This window comes from Ovis canadensis, chromosome 1 (genome assembly GCF_042477335.2).
Source record: "Ovis canadensis isolate MfBH-ARS-UI-01 breed Bighorn chromosome 1, ARS-UI_OviCan_v2, whole genome shotgun sequence".
Lineage (NCBI taxonomy): Eukaryota > Metazoa > Chordata > Mammalia > Artiodactyla > Bovidae > Ovis > Ovis canadensis.
This window is the reverse complement of record NC_091245.1, coordinates 84222186-84238100: the sequence shown is the minus strand read 5'-3', so window position 1 is coordinate 84238100 and position 15915 is coordinate 84222186.

The window sequence follows — 15915 nt, the reverse complement described above, 5'->3', positions numbered from 1 at the left end:
CTGCATATAATCTATTCATGAGACTATTCTTTTAGCTTTGCCGTCCAGTTATCTTTCTAAATTTTTTCTTCCCCATTAGTTTTACATTTCTGCTCCAAAGCCGCAATCACTTCATGGGCCACTCCTATATCTTCCACTATTTCTCTGCATTCATTCTTGACTTTCCAATGTTTCATTGTTTACAAATAGTCAAAATGGAAGTCATGTCACTTTCTGCTGAAGGGACATACCTTCTCCTCACACAGAATAAACACTTAAGTTCTTTTAAGGGCCCCAAAGGACACCATATTATTTGTCTCCTGACCTTTGCTGATCACATCACTTGTCCTTCTTCTTGCTCAGATAATTTCAACAACTGGAATTTCAACACACACCATCTCAAGGTCTTTATACTTTATTTTTATTCTGCCAAAAAAAAAAAAAAACAAAAAACAAAAAACGAAACTCCTGTTTTTGCATGGCTTGCTAATTTGGAGTTGACTTTCTTGACAAAATTTTACCTTTTATTGTGTTGCTAGCACTTAAACTGACATATCTCTTTTGCTTGTTGTCAATGTCCTTCACTTGAACATAGTTTGTGTAAACTGGGTGTTTGTTGATCAGCATTATATTCTAGAACTTAGAATAGTGTCTGTCAAGAAGCAGGGCCTCAATCAGTATTTGATGAACAAGTGAATTTGCAACATTGAGAAATGCATTTTTATAATCTCAGTATCACAGATCAGAAAATAAGCACTGAGTGGATAAATAATTTACCCAAACTGGTACAGCTAGCCAATGGAAGATCCAAAATTTGAACTCATGTTCTGAGCAAACACTACTGCCACAGAGAAGAATAAACCTAACTCCATGTTGGACCTATTCCTTTAGTTTCAACCCTTGCACTCTGTTGCCTGTGATTAATCATGCTGACTCTGCACCTCTGTGAAAGAATGTTGAATATAGCTTGAAATATAAAGGACAACCCATTCTCAAGGCTTGAACTTTGAAAAGTGTAACACTTTTCTAATCATATAGAGATAAAATGTTGCAGAACAAAGAGCAACATTTGTCTTGTTGGAGGTTTACAGGAACATCTTGACCAGATACTTGGACAGCTGCAAGAACAAAGGATTTCCACACCAAGAAGTTTGCAACAACCAGCCACACTCCCTCTTTTAGTAGAAACAGTGCCTGAATTCTAACTCAAGTAAGCTGGTTCTTTGGTTAGCACCATCTTGATTTACTAGCTTTCCAAATAAAGTTGCTATTCTTTTGTCCCAAGGCTTCATCTCTTGATTTATTGGCTTGTCATTATAGCAAGCAGTATGAGCTTGAACTCTAACACTATTGCCTATAGGAGCAAACCGATGTATAGAAAAATGATTGCTTTTCCAGGAACCTAGGATCCTGAAAACTCAAATATTGAACATTTTCACGTATCACCAAGTTATAAGCTAGTTTAGACTAATACAAGCTTCCCTGAATTAGCATGAATTCTGTGTTCAACTCTTAATGCAATCCCCTTGTGCATCAGGCTAATCACTGTGGGGTAACAAACACTCCTCTTAAGAAAATGAAACAAATTCTAACACCTGTATATGCCAAGAAATCTACTTGTTTCTTTCTCCCTAACCTACTTCCAGATCACAGTCCTGAAGAAATTACTTCTCCAGTGAGAATACCAGACTAAAGAAAAAACAAAAAGTGTTTTTCCCCCCATCAGTGTTTAGGATAAGACTGGATGAATCCACCCAGCATAGGCCTTCTCAAAGATGTGCTTCTTCATAGTTAAACAAGTCTTCATTTTACCCAATTACATCCTAAGGTAAGACCAGGGCCTTAGTGTAATGAATCTTAAGAGAGGCTGCATTGGGAGGATGTGAAAGTCCTAAGTCTGAGAAAGACAAATAGTCCTATTACCTGGGCTCTACACTGTCCAGGGTCCTTCCAGGGGGCACTAGTAATAACGAACCTTCCTGCCAATGCAGGAAACATAATGAGACACACGTTTCGATCTCTGGATTGGGAAAATCTCCTGGAGGAGGGAATGACAGGCACTCCAGTATTCTTGCCTGGAGAATCCTATTGACAGAGGAACGTGGCAGTACGGAGTCCATAGGGTCACAAAGAGTTAGGCATGACTGAATTGACTTAGCATGCATACAAGGGAAAGAATTGGGTCTTCCCTGGTGACTCAATGGTAAAGAATCTGCCTGCAGTGTAGGAGACATGGGATTAATCCCTGGGTGTTGAAGATTCCTTGGAGAAGGAAATGGCAACCCATTCCAGTATTGTTGCCTGGGAAATCTGGTGGTCTACAGCCCATGGGGTTGCAAAAGAGTCGGAGGCGACTTAGCCACTAAAAAAGAATAAGGGATGAAGAAATCTTGAGCTCCTCCTTGTGGTCAGCGTCTGCCATTAACTAATCATTCTCAATTTAACGAGAACAATGAAATTGACTAGAGTTTGAATTATTTTTGTCTTAGATAAGTGTGCTTTGGGAAAATGCAAGCATTCAAACCATAAAATTAAAGTCAACACAGTCTTATCAACCTGTTAGCATTCTATCTAAATTTTAATTTAAGCAATGAGCAGAATATAATATTCTCAAGAAATTCAGACTTACCAAGCCAAAACTATAATTAACACTTGATGCTGTCTCTCTATTCACATATATCACTTCTAATCCGTACCTTAGTCAAGTAATTTGGGTTTTATTATCACCATCTTACAGGGAGCAACTCATAATGAAAGAGTCTAAGTAACCATTTCAAGGTCACAGCATCAGTAAGTATCAAAAACAGGATTTCAATTCCGATCTATCTGATTTCAAAACCCTGTACATTTTTCCACTATGCTATGTGACTTCTATTATGTTATGACAAATGCCTCGTGCTAAGAAAATTAAATATATATCATTGGTGTTTCATATCTCAGCTTAGTTATTATTGCTGATGCTGTTGCTATTTATGTGAGGATGGCTAAAAGTGGAAAAAATAATGAGTCACAGTATATACATCACCGTTGCTAATGCAGTCACTGTCTCCAGAGCCTGTCACCATTTGTGGCTCTGCCACTTTCCTTCACCAGCTGTCCAGGGCCTTTGCACAAAATGAGCCAATCTATATCTGATTGCTAAATTCCCAAGTTAGTTGGCTGCTCCTGCCCTTCAGTATCCTGCAGTTATGCCTCAGTGCTTGAGGTTAGTATCCCGTATGCACTGTAGATCATCTATGCAGTATGCCCAGAGCTACTAACAGGCCACCGTTTGAAGCACTGAAGCAGTAATCTAAAACACAGGATCAGGGCTACATCAAAGATTTAGTGATGTTCCAAAGGTACTGGATATAATTTGCTGGGAAAATTTGCCTTGTTCTGTAAGAAATCAATTCCTGTATTAAATACAAAAATAGATGGGTTTAAATATTTTAAACGAATTATTTATCCTTATAATGTATTTTCCCCCAGACAGAGTTTACTAAATATTCAAGGAGTCACATATGCTGACAGTATGACATGACAATGTGATGTTGAACATGCTGATGGCCCTAGTAAATAGACTTTGTCAGTAACAAAGTTCATTCACTTAATTCTCACGGGGTAAGAAAATGGGTAATATGTGGTTGTGACAGTCCTAGGAGGAGGATACTTTCCTCCAAATGACCCAGCATTGTGACTTCTTGAAATCTGAAGACCAAATGTCAGAAAATTGGTTCATTTGCATCATTGCACAGTGTTTCAATATGACACTTGCTGGTCCTGTTTGCTTGCTGGCTTTCTTATACTGTAGATCATGTGTTGTGCATTTCGCCATGCACTTCATGCTTGAGTAAGGCCAGGAAGCAGCTAGGCAGAGACACGTCAGAGAACTTGGCAAGTCTTGCCATACCTGTGTGCCTCCTGTGGCAGTTGGTGTTTTTCTGAAGCATCTGAGTTAGAAGGGAATAAAAGCAGCAGTGCCACTGAGATCGGGCAACGTGTAATCCTTGCTGTGAGTTATCACAAATGAATCTAATTCCTCTGTGGGTCACCTAGGCTGTATTTCACCTGAGTTATGAAAATAATCATACTGAACCTGATAGAATACAGACTTTTATGTGGATTCCTAAGCTTTAGGATTTTGTCAGTCTATCACAGAGTTCATCAAATGCTTTCTTTCTGGGACTTGCTTTGCACAGTGCTGGATGGCAAAATTTGGAGATTAATTTGAACTCTAATGAAAATTAGCTGTGCTGTTTGGTTTCATGTTGTGATTGTCATCGTGGAGGTCAGTGCTAATGAAGTGTCAGGCTCTCTTTGACAGTTTGCATACAGGCACAGTTTACTTAGGACTCAGCAATGCCATTCTCAGAAGATGAGGAGGTATTGAACTGTCAAACTGGGCTACCCAGGTGACAGCTGATGCATTTTAGATCAGCTCCTCAACAAAGTGAATAGGCTTTTCTCCTCTTCTCCCACTAATAGTAAAATAATTTATTCTACCAAAGTCCCTAGTGTGTTTATGGTACATATTTTTCCACCAGACTTTTCTGAAATCCTTATGAAAAGAAATGTAATCTCTTGTGAGCTTTAGGAAACTTTATTTAATAAGAGATAAAATATTAGTATTACAGTATTCTTGACTACAAGTATTTATGTGGATACAGAATTTTTTGAAGCAAGAAAATATAGGTAAATACAGATGTTCACAAAAGTATATTTATTTGGTTGTTACATAATTCCATATTAATAAATTTTTATGAATTTATGTCAAATAAATTTCTGTTATTCCTTATTATGAATGTTTTAATACTTTGGAAGCATAAATATTATTAATAAGAGTAGAAATAAAAATTTGTTCAATACTTTATATTACCAAAAACAAAAACAGAAAATACTATATGAAACAATTCAGAAAATATTCAGTTATTCCTAACTAATTTGTATATATTTTATATTTCCACCTCTAAGCATAAATTTCTAGACAATCTACATATGCGGCTACACGTCATCTCACAGACTAATTTGTAACGTGTTAGCATTTGAAAGATTTTTTTATCACTGGGAGAAGTCCTCTTTAGAGCTTTAGTCATTAGCCTTTCGTTATGGAAAAGGAAATGTCCACCCACTCCACTATTCTTGCCTGGCAAATCCTGTGGACAGAGGAGCCTGGTGGGCTACCTTCCATGGGGTTGTAAAACAGTTGCAGATTACTTAGTAACTAAACAACAACAACAGGAGATACAAAGCCCTATTCCTAAAGAAAATCATTATTGTTTGTAATAATTTAATAAGTTTATATACATAAGTAAAGGTATTTTAGGAAATCTATGTGATCAGTTTCTAAAAGATTTATTTAACTGTCATACATATATTTAATTACATTACTCTACTAATTTAATATATATTTTGAATCATTGGAAATAGACCTGTGATTCCTCAAATTATGTTAATTAGACAAGACAAGACACTACAATTCCATTTAGACACAAGATTAATAGCATTTACGCTGAAGTCACTTAAATGGTATTCTCTTTATCCTCCGGGCAGTCGCGAATACAATAGAAATAGAGATGATTGACATTTTTTCCTAACCTCTCTGTCCTTTCCTCATGAAAATGCTTAGCTGCTTCTGAGAAGCACAGCTGTTGGACAAAGCACAGGGTCCAAGGTTGTGCCTTTGGGAGGGCTAACAGAGAAATTTAGCCAATCAAAAAGCAGGCTGGAAAATGTCAGATGAGATATGCCAATCACCATAAAAAGGTGATGACCCAAAGAAGTGATAGTGCCAACTTGATGTTGAAATCAATCTATAAAGCACAATTCTATTGCTACTGATTTTACTTGCTTATTTGTATCGGTGGAAACAGTTGCAGAAAATATGAGCTGATATAGAGTACAGAGTTAATGCTTCAGAAATGGTGAAAAAAAATCCTTTGTTAAAGAGAAAGTAAATTTTCTTTTATCCAAAGAAAATGCCTTATTGTATAAGTGGAAAAGAAAAATAATAACGTCTAAACATGAATATTTCTATGAAAGAAAAAATGTCCCATATATCTCTATCCTACCTTACATGCAATAGAGTTATGTTACATAGACTTTAACATAAGAGTTCAATTTTTTTTAATGTAGAAATATATTTTGTCTGATAATGTTAACAATTAATTCAAAACAGACATTACTGCATGATAAAAATTAAAAAACAGAACATCATAATTATTGAACTAATGTAATAGCAAACTAATGTCCAGTGAGAAGAGATAGTTTTACTCTAAATTAACTTGCATTTAATAATTTTCCAATGTGATTTTATTTTTTAATCATTTTTTAAAAATTGAAGTATAGTTAATTTACAATATTGTGTTAGTTTCAGGTATACAATAAAGAGATTCATATATTTATATGAATTTACATTTTATTCATATATTTATATACATATGTATGTGTGTGTATGTATATATATATATACATGCACACCTATTCTTTTTCAGATTCTTTTCCACTATAGGTTATTAGGAGATATTGAATATATACTTCCCTATTTTCCTGTGTAGTTTCCTTGAGTAGGTTCTTCTTGTTTACCTATTTTATGCATAGTAGTGTGTATATTTCACTCCCAATCTTTTTAATAGAAAAATGTTGCACTCGTAGCTACCTACCACACTTGTTACTATATTTACATTTTCACATTAGCTGCAAAACATCCTGGGCTGTATATAACATTACCAATTACATTGTTAGTGGGTTACATAATCTGCCAATTACGACTAAAAATAAATGCCAGGTGTTTCTTTCCCAAGTTATTAAAATGTGCATGATGGGCTGGGACTGACCCTGGAGCTGTCTGACTAGCATTCAACATAAAAATCACAAAAGAAGGAACAACAACAAAAAGCAAACACATGGACAAAAAGGAAAAAAAAAGTAGCGGTGGGGGGAGGCAGTAAAGAGAAAAGTCAGGGAATGGCTGACTTTATTTTTCCTGTTTGTCTCTCCATGAGCTCTTCCTGAATTTGCCTTATAGTTTCACTTTGTCCAATAGTAGAACATACAATGCAAGGCTATGCTGTAATAGAGTATACGAAATCTATTTTCTATCCAAAAGAAATAATCTGAATTTAACTTGTGGAAGAGGAAAATAATTTTCCCTCTATTCTTCTAAATTCTTTCCAGCCCCCCTCCAACACTCACAATAAAATGACAGATTAACAGTCCGTTCAGTTCAGTCGCTCAGTCGTGTCCAACTCTTTGCGACCCCATGAATTGCAGCACGCCAGGCCTCCCTGTCCATCACCAACTCCTGATGTCCACCCAAAGCCCGGTCCACTGAGATGGTGATGCAATCCAACCATCTCATCCTATGTCGTCCCCTTCTCCTCTTGCCCTCAATCTTTTCCAGCATCAGAGTCTTTTCAAATGAGTCAGTTCTTCACATCAGGTGGCCAAAGTATTGGAGTTTCAGCTTCAACATCAGTCCTTCCAGTGAGCACCCAGGACTGAGCTCCTTTAGCATGGAAGGACTGGATCTCCTTGCAGTCCAAGGGACTCTCAAGAGTCCTCTCCAACACCACAGTTCAAAAGCATCAATTTTTTTTATAGTCCAACTCTCATATTCATACATAACCACTGGAAAAACCATTGCTTTGACTAGATGGACCTTTGCTGGAAAAGTAATGTCTCTTCTTTTTAATATGCTGTCTAGGTTGGTCATAACTTTCCTTTCAAGGAGTAAGCATCTTTTAATTTCATGGCTGCAATCACAATCTTCAGTGATTTAGGAGCCCAGAAAAATAAAGTCAACCACTGTTTCCACTGTTTCACAATCTATTTGCCATGAAGAGATGGGACTGGATGCCATGATCTTAGTTCTCTGAATGTTGAGCTTTAAGCCAACTTTTTGACTCTCCTCTTTCACTTTCATGAAGGAGATCAGCCCTGGGATTTCTTTGGAAGGAATGATGCTAAAGCTGAACCTCCAGTACTTCGGCCACCTCATGCGAAGAGTTGACTCATTGGAAAAGATTCTGATGCTGGGAGGGATTTGGGGCAGGAGGAGAAGAGGACGACAGAGGATGAGATGGCTGGATGGCATCACTGAGTCGACGGACATGAATCTGAGTGAACTCCGGGAGTTGGTGATGGACAGGGAGGCCTGGCGTGCTGCGATTCATGGGTCACAAAGAGTTGGAAACGACTGTGCGATTGAACTGAACTGAACTGAACTGAACTGAACTTTCATCAAGAGGCTCTTTATTTCTTCTTCACTTTATGCCATAAGGGTGGTGTCACTTGCATATCTGAGGTTGTTGATATTTCTCCCAGCAATCTTGATTCCAGCTTGCCCTTCTTCCAGCCCAGCGTTTCTCAAGATGTACTCTGCACATAAATTAAATAAGCAGGGTGACAATACATAGCCTTGATGTACTCCTTTTCCTACTTGGAAGCAGTCTGTTGTTCCATGTCCAGTTCTAACTGTTGCTTCCTGACCTGCATATAGGTTTCTCAAGAGGCACGTCAGGTTGTCTGGTATTCCCATCTCTTTCTGTTTTTCCACAGTTTATTGTGAGCCACACAGTTAAAGGCTTTGGCATAGTCAGTAACACAGAAATAGATGTTTGTCTGGAACTCTGTTGCTTTTTTGATGATCCAACGGATGTTGGCAATCTGATCTCTGGTTCCTCTGCCTTTTCTAAAACCACCTTGAACATCTGGAATTTCATGGTTCACGTGTTGCTGAAGCCTGGCTTGGAGAATTTTAAGCATCATTTTACTAGCTTATGAGATGAGTGCAATTGTGCGCTGGTTTGAGCATTCTTAGGCATTGGCTTTCTTTGGGATTGGAATGAAGACTGACCTTTTCCAGTCCTGTGGCCACTGCTGGGTTTTCCAAGTTTGCTTGCATGTTGAGTGCAGCACTTTCACAGCACCATCTTTCAGGATTTGAAATAGCTCAACTGGAATTCCATCACCTCCACTAGCTTTGTTCATAGTGATTCTTCCTAAAGCCCACTTGACTTCACATTCCAGGATTTCTGGCTCTACATGAGTGATCACACCATTGTGATTATCTGGGTCATGAAGATCTTTTTCGTGCAGTTCTTCTGTGTATTCTTGCCACCTCTTCTTAATATCTTTTGCTTCTGTTACGTCCGTACCATTTCTGTCCTTTATCGAGCCCATCCTTGCATGAAATGTTCCCTTGGTATCTCTAATTTTCTTGAAGAGATCTCTAGTCTTTCCCATTCTATTGTTTTCCTCTATTTCTTTGCATTGATTGTGGAGGAAGGCTTTTTTTAATCTCTCCTTGCTATTCTTTGGAACTCTGCATTCAGATGGTTATATCTTTCCTTTTCTCCTTTGCTTTTCGCCTCTCTTCTTTTCACAGCTATTTGTAAGGCCTCCCCAGACAGCCATTTTGCTTTTTTGCATTTCTTTTCCATGGGGATGGTCTTGATCCCTGTTTCCTGCACAATGTCACAAATCTCATTCCCTAGTTCATCAGGCACTCTATCTATCAGATCTAGACCCTTAAATCTATTTCTCACTTCCACTGTATAATCATAAGGGATTTGATTTAAGTCATACCTGAATGGTCTAGCGGGTTTCCCTACTTTCTTCAATTTAAGTCTGAATTTGGTAATAAGGAGTTCATGATCTGAGCCACAGTCAGCTCCTGGTCTTGTTTTTGTTCACTGTATAGAGCTTCTCCATCTTTGGCTGCAAAGAATATAATCAATCTGATTTTGGTGTTGAGCATCTGGTGATGTCCATGTATAGAGTCTTCTCTTGTGTTGTTGGAAGAGGGTGTTTGCTATGACCAGTGCGTTCTCTTACAGAACTCTATTAGCCTTTGCCCTGTTTCATTCTGTACTCCAAGTCCAAATTTGCCTGTTACTCCAGGTGTTTCTTAACTTCCTACTTTTGCATTCCAGTCCCCTTTAATGGAAAGGACATCCTTGTTGGGTGTTAGTTCTAAAATGTGTTGTAGGTCTTCATAGAACCATTCAACTTCAGCTTCTTCAGCGTTACTGGTTGGGGCATAGACTTGGATTACCGTGATATGAATGGTTTGCCTTGGAAATGAACAGAGATCATTCTGTCATTTTTGAGACTGCATCCAAGTACTGCATTTCCGACTCTTTTGCTGACTATGATGGCTACTCCATTTCTTCTAAGGGATTCCTGTCCACAGTAGTAGATATAATGGTCATCTGAGTTAAATTCACCCATTCCAGTCCATTTTAGTTTGCTGATTCCTAGAATGTCGATGTTCACTCTTTCATCTCTTGTTTGACCGCTTCTAATTTGTCTTGATTCATGGACCTCACATTCCTGGTTCCTATGCAATATTGCTCTTTATAGCATTGAACCTTGCTTCTATCACCAGTCCCATCCACAGCTGGGTGTTGTTTTGCTCTGGCTCCATCCCTTCATTTTTTCTGGAGTTATTTCTCCACTGATCTCCATAGCATATTGAGCACCTACCAACCTGGGGAGTTCATCTTTCAGTGTCGTATCTTTTTGCCTTTTCATACCGTTCATGGGGTTGTAAAGGCAAGAATACTGAAGTGGTTTGCCATTCCCTTCTCCACTGGACCACATCCTGTCAGACCTCTCCACCATGATCCACCCGTCTTGGGTGGCCCCACATGGCATGGCTTAGTTTCACTGAGTTAGACAAGGCTGTGGTTCATGTGATCAGATTGGCTAGCTGTCTGTGATTGTGGTTTCAGTCTGTCTGCCCTCTGATGCCCTCTCTCAGTGTCTACCATCTTACTTGGGTTTCTCTTACCTTGGATGTGGGGTATCTCTTTACGGCTGTTCCAGCCAAGCGCAGCTGCTGCTCCTTACCTTGGATGTGGGGTAGATCCTCTTGGCTGTAGCCCCTGACCTTGGTCGTGAGGTAGCTCCTCTCAGCTGCCCCTGACCTCAGACATGGGATAGCTCCTCTCAGCTGCACGTGTGCCGTCGCAGCTGCCACATGACAGATTAACAGGGGAAAAACAAATTTAATAATATGTATATCTCCTGTTCACATGAGAGATATTCAGGAAAAATGAGCAACTCCTGAAAATTGTGGAAACCTTCATCTTAAATATCATCTTCAGTTAAAAACAAAAGAAAATGTTGGGAATGGGTAGTCAGCTATGTGTAGTTAACCAAAGATTCGCAATAAACAAGTGTACCCTTATTATGCAATGTAGTCTCTGCCTTATCTGTTAATAAGTTTTTCTTTTTTAAAAAATTATTTTAATTGGAGGCTAAGTACTTTACAGTATTATGGTGGTTTTTGCCATACATTCTCATGAATCAACCATGAGTGTACATGTGTCCCCCATCCTGACCCTCCTTCCCACCTCCCTCACCATCCCATCCCTCAGGGTCATCCCAGTGCACCAGCCCTGAGCACCCTGTCTTATGCATTGAACCTGGACTGGCGATCTGTTTCACATATGATAATATACATGTTTCAATGCTATTCTCTCAAATCATCCCACCCTCACCTTTAATAAGTTTTTCAAAAGAGTTAGTCATCCCGTTCTTCTTTGTACAGTAAAGGAGACACCCTTACAAATGGAGATTTTCTTTATAAATATAAATGTCTCTTACAAAAGGCTAACTTCTACTTGGTTTCCAGAGCTGCTTCTGTGTCTGCATGCATGCTAAGTCTCTTCAGTTGTGTCCAAACTCTGGGATCCTATGGACTGTAGTTTCCAAGGCTCCTTTGTCCATGGGATTTTCCAGGCAAGAATACTGGAGTTGGTTGCCATTTCCTGTTCTGGGGGATCTTCCCGGCACAGGGAAGACTCACAGGAAACTGTCTTTTGAATCTCCTGCATTGGCAGGCAGGTTCTTTACCACTAGCACTATCTGGGAAGCCCTAAATGTGCCATGTGCTGCGTGTGCTCAGTCGTTCAGTCATGTCTGACTCTTTGAAGCCTCACGTACAGTAGCCCACAAGGCTCCTTTGTTCATGGAGATTCTCTAGGCCAGAATAACAGATGGGTTGGCCATTTCCTCCTCCAGGGTATCTTCCTGACCCAGGGACTGGACCCATGTCTGCATTGACAGATGGGTTCTTTACCACTAGCATCTCCTTTTCTGTGTCTACTGTTTTGTAAAAACAATCAGTCTAAAATAATCATTGTGCTTAAGATGCTCATTTGAGGGTGACAAATTCCACTCCCTTTCTCATTAGATGTTAGACTGTTTTCTCCAAAACATGAGAATGAAAAAGAAGAGTAGAACATCTAGATGCTTTTCAGAACAAATTTACAAATTCAAAATGTGAGTAAACTAAAATACTCCAAATTTATTAGTGTTAAATGTTGTTATGTTAACTATAGATTTTAGATTCTTAATTACCTTCCAGAAAATTTAGAATCTGAAGTCACTTTTTAAATTCACCTCAATTTTTGTTATGTGATGGTCTCTTCTTTGCCCTGTGTGAGGATACCAAACTAAAAATGCTCAGCAGGAACTTCCCTGGTGGTCCAATGGCTAAGATTCCATGCTCCCAATGCAGGGGGGCCTGGGTTTAATCCCTGGTCAGGGAACTAAATGGAAATCCACTCCAGTGTTCTTGCCTGGAGAATCCCAGGGACGGAGGAGCCTGGTGGGCTGCCATCTATGGGGTTGCACAGAGTCGGACATGACTGAAGTGACTTAGTAGCAGCAGAGAACTAATATAGTAATGAATTTATGTCCTCAGTCATGTCTGACTCTTTGTGACTCCCCCACCAGGCTTCTTCTTCTTCCAGGAAAGAATACTGGAGTGGTTTGCCATTTCCTTCTCCAGGGGATTTTCCCTACCCCGGGATCAAACCTGAGTCTCCTATAGTGGCAGGCTGATTCTTTACTGCTGAGCCATCAGGGAAACCTGAAGTTCATTTCGAGATTAATAAATCCCATATGCTGCAACTAAAACATCTTGTGTGCCATGTAGCCAAACAAACACATATATATTTATTTGTTTTATTTTAAAAGTCATTTGCTTGTAAAAAAAAAATGCTCAGCAAATAGTTGCCAGGTACAATGGATGAATGTGTGAATGAGCTGTGATGCTGGGTATGTAATATGTAGTTGAAATCCATATCTAAGCCCATATAATTTACCTTCCATGATTCCAGCAAAAATACCAGCCCAATGTTGCAGCCCTTCATATGCCTGATACATATGAGGCCAAACAAATCTAAGCATCAGAGTATGGAAGAGGGAAAGTTTTATTTCAAGGGTCAAGCAAGGAGAACAGGTGACTTATGCTCAAACCTCCCCAACTCCTCAAGGGTTTTCAAGAAAGAGTTTTCATAGCGAAAATTTAGGATGAAGCTGCAGGATGTGTGACTTTTTTTCTGATTGGTTGGTGGTAGCAGGGTGATATTCTAGGAACCCTGTGCTCTGTCTGAAGGTACCAACCTCTTCCTTAGTGGGGGCCTTAAATCCTGCTGAAGAATTTGAGAATATTGTTGTGTATATAACCTGAGGAGGAACCAGGACTCTGCTTTAATTGCTGCACTGCTGCTGCTGCTGCTGCTGAGTCGCTTCAGTTGTGTCCGACTCTGTGTGACCACATAGACAGCAGCCCACCAGGCTCCACCGTCCCTGGGATTCTCCAGATAAGAACACTGGAGTGGGTTGCCATTTCCTTCTCCAATGCGTGAAAGTGAAGTCACTCAGTCGTGTCCGACTCTTCATGACCCCATGGACTGCAGCGTACCAGGGTCCTCCATCCATGGGATTTTCTAGGCAAGAGTACTGGAGTGGGGTGCCATTGCTTTCTCCAAATTGCTGCACTTTTGTCTCTTAATTGCTCCTCCTTGATTTCTTTATTCCCTTCCTTCCCTGATTAGCAATTCTTTGAATCCACTCTTTGGAATTTAGGAAGGTCTTGGAGAAGGAAATGGCAACTCACTCCAGTGTTCTTGCCTAGAGAATCCCAGGGATGGGGGAGCCTGGTGAGCTACCATCTATGGGGTCGCACAGAGTTGGACACAACTGAAGTGACTTAGCAGCAGCAGCAGGTGGCTGAAACCTTTTTCCTACAAGCAGGAAAAGGGAGACATGGAAATGCTTTGAAGCTTCTGTATCAGGAGGTCTGCACAGGGTCCTGCTGGGTTTCAGGTGGCAGGCGGACATGTGATTCTCTGTGTTTGTTGAAAAATAGGGCCCCCATAGTTCCCGCTTGTGTTTTCTTTAACTCTACAAGTGAACTTTGTAGATCACTTGTATGCTTAGTTAAGCCATAGATTGGAGACTCTATTGAAATTAAAATAAGATCCTACTCATCTGAACTGGCTATACTTAAAAGCATTAATTGTCTTATTGGTACTGCCAATTAAAAATTGGCATTTGTCTTCCACAGCTATACAGATTAAATCAGGAACCACTGCAGCTGTGACCTTCACCACACCCTGAAATGGATTCAGGGTGAAGATCAGGAATGAGGCACTCTGTGTTCTGGGAAAAACTGGCAGAATAGGCCTTTAGATAGTTATATATTTTCAGTAGAAAAATTTAAAAGCTCAATTCTTGCATCTCATATCTAGAAAAAAAAATCAAAATCATTAGCAGTAACATCTGCTCTTGGTGACTGGCAGCAAACCTCTGCCAAAATGTGTGCTTTATGGCATGTACTCCCTCTTCACTAAAATAGTATATAACACCTTCCCCACTACCACACTGGAGCAGTTTCTCAAAGCTATCTAAAATGCTCTCTCCTAGGCTAGAATCTTCATTTTGGCTCAAACAAAACTTAACTCACAATTCTCAGGTTGTGCATTTTTTGAAGTCAGTAACATCTTTTATCTCCAACTCCCCAGCTCCCAGTACCTGACCTTCCAAAAGATCTTTCTTGGTTTCTAGTTGTATTTGGTCTCTCAGTCATGTTCGAGTCTTTGTGAGCCCCTTGACTGTAGACCACCATGCTCCTCTCTCCACAGAATTTTCCAGGCAAGAATACTGGAGCAGGTTGCCATTTCCTATTCTGGGGGATATTCCCATTCCCGGAACTGAACCACATCTCTCACATCTCCTGCATTGCCAGGTGGGTTCTTTACTGCTGTGTCACCTGGGCAGTGCCACCTGGCTTCTTGGTCCCTGGTCTAAAGACCCCCATGTGGGAAATTGAATCTCAGAGCACTAGTTTGGTTGGATTCAGTGAAATGGGACTTGATAGAAAAATCCTGGCTCCCAGAAACATGTAGTTTGGCAAAGAAAAGATAAAGAGGTAGGAGATGAAGAACCTTTTTTCCCTGGTTGGCCATGTAGTCACTCAAAGCTGCCTCTCAAGGTGAAAATCAAGGTGGGGGAAGGACAAAACCAAGGATCTCATTAAAAGCAGAGGATATGGGACTTCCCTGGTGGTAAAGTGAATCCACTTGCCAATGCAGGAGACACGTGTTGGATCCCTGGTCCAGGAAGATTCCACATGCCACAAAGCAACTAAGCTTGCAAGTTGCAACTAGTGAAGCTTCATCCCTCGAGGGCCGGAGATCCACAACTACTGAGCCCATGTGCTGCAACTATTGAAGCGCATGCACCTCAAGCCTATGCTCCACAACGTGAGAAGCCACTGCAATGAGAAGCCTGTGCACAGCAAGGAAGAGTAGCCCCTGCTTGCTGTAACTAGAGAAAGCCTATCCACAGCAGTGAAAACCCAGCACAACTGAAAAAAAAAATACATTAGGGGGGAAAAAAAAGAGCAGAGGGTGTAATGTGAAAGAATTGCTTCTGTCTCAACCTGTTTCTTACATGTAGGACAATTCTATTTCCAAGGCCCAGTACATGCTCAGTCATGTTTGAATCTTCTGTGGCTCCTTGGACTGTAGCTCTCCAGGCTCCTCTGTCTGGAATTTTCCAGGCAAGAATACTGGAGTGGGTTGCCATTTCCTCCTGCAGGGGATCTTCCCAACCCAGAGATCAAACTTGTGTCTCCTGTATTGCAGGCAGATTCTT